This window comes from Myotis davidii, unplaced genomic scaffold, assembly GCF_000327345.1.
Source record: "Myotis davidii unplaced genomic scaffold, ASM32734v1 scaffold132, whole genome shotgun sequence".
NCBI classification, from domain to species: Eukaryota; Metazoa; Chordata; class Mammalia; order Chiroptera; family Vespertilionidae; genus Myotis; species Myotis davidii.
This window is the reverse complement of record NW_006285258.1, coordinates 1,401,547-1,404,744: the sequence shown is the minus strand read 5'-3', so window position 1 is coordinate 1,404,744 and position 3,198 is coordinate 1,401,547.

Here is a 3,198-nt window from a genome sequence, read left to right as displayed (position 1 = left end):
ATTCCCCCCCACACACACACCCAGTGCACGAATTTCGTGCACCGGGCCCCTAGTCTATATATATAAAAGGCTAATATGCAAAGTGTCCCCTCAGTAGTTCAACCGACTGGAAGTTCGATCACTCGCTATGACGTGTGCTGACCACCAGGGAGCGGCACAGAACGAAGGAAGGCCCCAGCTGGCATCTTTTAGGCACCCTACCCATGCACGAATTTTGTGCACTGGGCCTCTAGTTATTTTAGAAAAAGGAACTAAAATACAATTCAAATATTTGTTAGGAAAAACTTAATATGAGTTACTAAAGGAAACTATATATTTAATGTATGCCTAAGCCCCATATTGGAAGGTCAGGAAGGAACTATGTATATTAATTCAATCAGACAATGAATTGAAAGCCATTTCTGCCTAAAAAGCAAAGCAAAATGAGCTATATAGCAGAGGAAAGTCTTTCTTAAAATAAATCATATCTGATAGTCACAGTCCTCTGCTTGTTCAGGAATTCCATTTTCTCAGTTTCCCCTGGGGTGATGGCCCAGAGGTGTAGCAGGAATTCACAGGAGACTTGCTGGTAAGCAAGAGTGTGTGTGAGTGTGTGTGTGTGTGTCTCTGTGTGTGTGTATTTGGGTCTATTACTACACTTTCTATTCTGTTCCATTAATTTATCTATTTGGCCTGGTTGATGTTGCTCAATGGTTGAGTGTCAACCTATGAACTAGGAGGTCATTGTTCCATTCCTAGTCAGGGCACGTGCCTGGGTTGTGGGATCCATCCCCAGTATGGGGTGTGCAGGAGGCAGCCAATCAATGATTCTCTCTCATCATTGATGTTCCTGTCTCTCTCTCCCTCTCCCTTCCTCTCTGAAATAAATAAAAATATATTTTAAAAATAATAATATGCACTATATCCACCAACTTTTTCTGCTGACCTGCATTGAGGTGTTATTCCCAAGGTGGCAGCAGAGAATCACACTCGAAACATTTTTTAAAGTTACCATGTACTATGAAGCAAGTTTCACCAAACTGCAAAGGATTAAAATTACATAAAGTATGTTTCTTGCTCTGTTTGGATTATTCTAGAAATCAGCAACAGAAGTTAACTAGAAAGTCCTTATATTTAGAAATTATGAAATACACTCCCAATTAAACCCCCAAATACCTCACAATTGGAGCTAGACAATAATTAGAACTGAATGATAATAAAAATGCTACATTACAAGACTTTCAGAAAAATGTGCTGTCTTAAGTGCACATATTAGGAAAAGAGACAAGTTGAATATTTACAGGTTTTACACCCTTCTTGGAATCTAGAATAGTAAATTAAATCCACAGAAAGTAGAGGAAAGGAACTGTGTGTGTAGAGTTGTCTGGAAGGGTATGTACTTAAAACAAAAGCAGTTTTTACCACTTGGGGGAGGATTTTGAATTAATTGTATATTTCTGTTTGGTTTAAGTGAGCTGCAACAAACAAAGCCATTTTCATTTCAGAAAAAAAAGTACTAGAGGAAAACATGGAATAATTAAAAAACTATAAGAACCTAAATTGCTGTGGTGAGGACACCAGAGCCTTTTCTTTGGTCACCCAGTTTGTCTGTCGACAGTCAGAGGAGGAAATTATTCCAAACAATTTAGCCCAATTTGCTCCTTTTCTAATTTGCACTTCTTCATGTGTCATTGCAGCAGTTCTGATGGAGGGAATTCCTAAGGCTTTGGTCTCTAAAATAGATCTTAGCCTGGGTCTGCATTTACAAGCCATGTTCTTCTGGACATGGAACAAATCTCTTAGGGTCTTTTTTTTATTACTAATAAATTTATCATTTTTATAGTTTTCCACTTCATTGTTGAAAAATTTAGGCTTAAGACTCAGCTTTGTTCCTGAAAGCCTGTAATGTTGGCCCTGGCAATGCTCAAGTAAACTGGGACCACAATTGTACATTCCTAAATCCGCTGTCTAGTCTAGAGGATGTGCTCACGGAAAGATGGTCCCATGGGTGGTCTCACATAAGTTGGCACCTGAGACTTGTACCCCAGAAACAGTCCAGACACACTTTTCTGGTCCTCACAGGCTGGCTGTACCTGCTCCCCCACCCCAGCTCACCTCAAGGCCCCCTCACTGGCCCCCATTGCTCACCTCATGTTTGGCATCACCCCAGGTCTCACTACCAGGCCCCACCGCTTGCGTGGACGCATTTCAACTTATGTCTGCCTCACTGCTCACCTGAGGTGTGGACTGAGGACTGTGGGTCGTCCTGGCCCAGCTTCTCATCTCAGGTCCTCAAGAATACCTATATGTTAACTTCTAAAGAAAAATAGAGCTATCAAATGAACCCAGATATTAATTTCATCCAGAGTACCATTTCCCTGGACTGTGGTAGAGAATTTTTTTTTCATGTAATTAGGACATGATCAAAGACTATTTTACATTAAAGAATTTGATGAGGTTTAGGAGACACGTCGATCTGATTAACAGTGGAAAGCATGCTAGTGTGTGAGTCAGAATACCTGTGTTTTATTTCCAGATCTCCAATTACTGGCTGTGTGACCTTGTGCAAATTACTTAAATTGTCTGGCTCTTAGTTTTCTCATCTGTAGAAAACTAAGTGGAAAGAAGATACTAACACTTTTTTTCAGGGTGTGCTTTTATTTCCAGATCTCCAATTACTGGCTGTGTGACCTTGTGCAAATTATTTAAATTGTCTGGCTCTTAGTTTTCTTAGAAAACTAAGTGGAAAGAAGATACACTTTTTTTCAGGATTATTTTGAGCATTGGATAAATATTACAAGTGAAGTTCTGGCACACTGCCTGGTGTGAGTTAAGTATTCAATAAATATTTGTTGAACTTGAACTCTGTAGGAAGTTGCTCTCAGAAAGTTATCTCCAAGAATATTTGAGAGTGATTCACACTAAGATGCAATAGCCACACGATTTATTGTTGATGGTCTTCTAAGAGTATTTGCAATTTTAGGGGTGGGGGGGCGCGGTTTAAAATGCTGAATCATCAGTTATCTTTATTGCTCGGATTAGTGGGTACCAGTTGCATGAAATTCCAAGGTGTTTACCTAGGCTACTCCCTGCTCTGAGTGGAAGAAGTAGATGCCAGAAGAGGTTTGGCCATTAGTAGGTTCCCACACTGGGTGTAGCTGGAATGTACCTCACCGAGGCATTTCAGTCCTCTTCATGGCTACATTTTTGAAAGGAGCT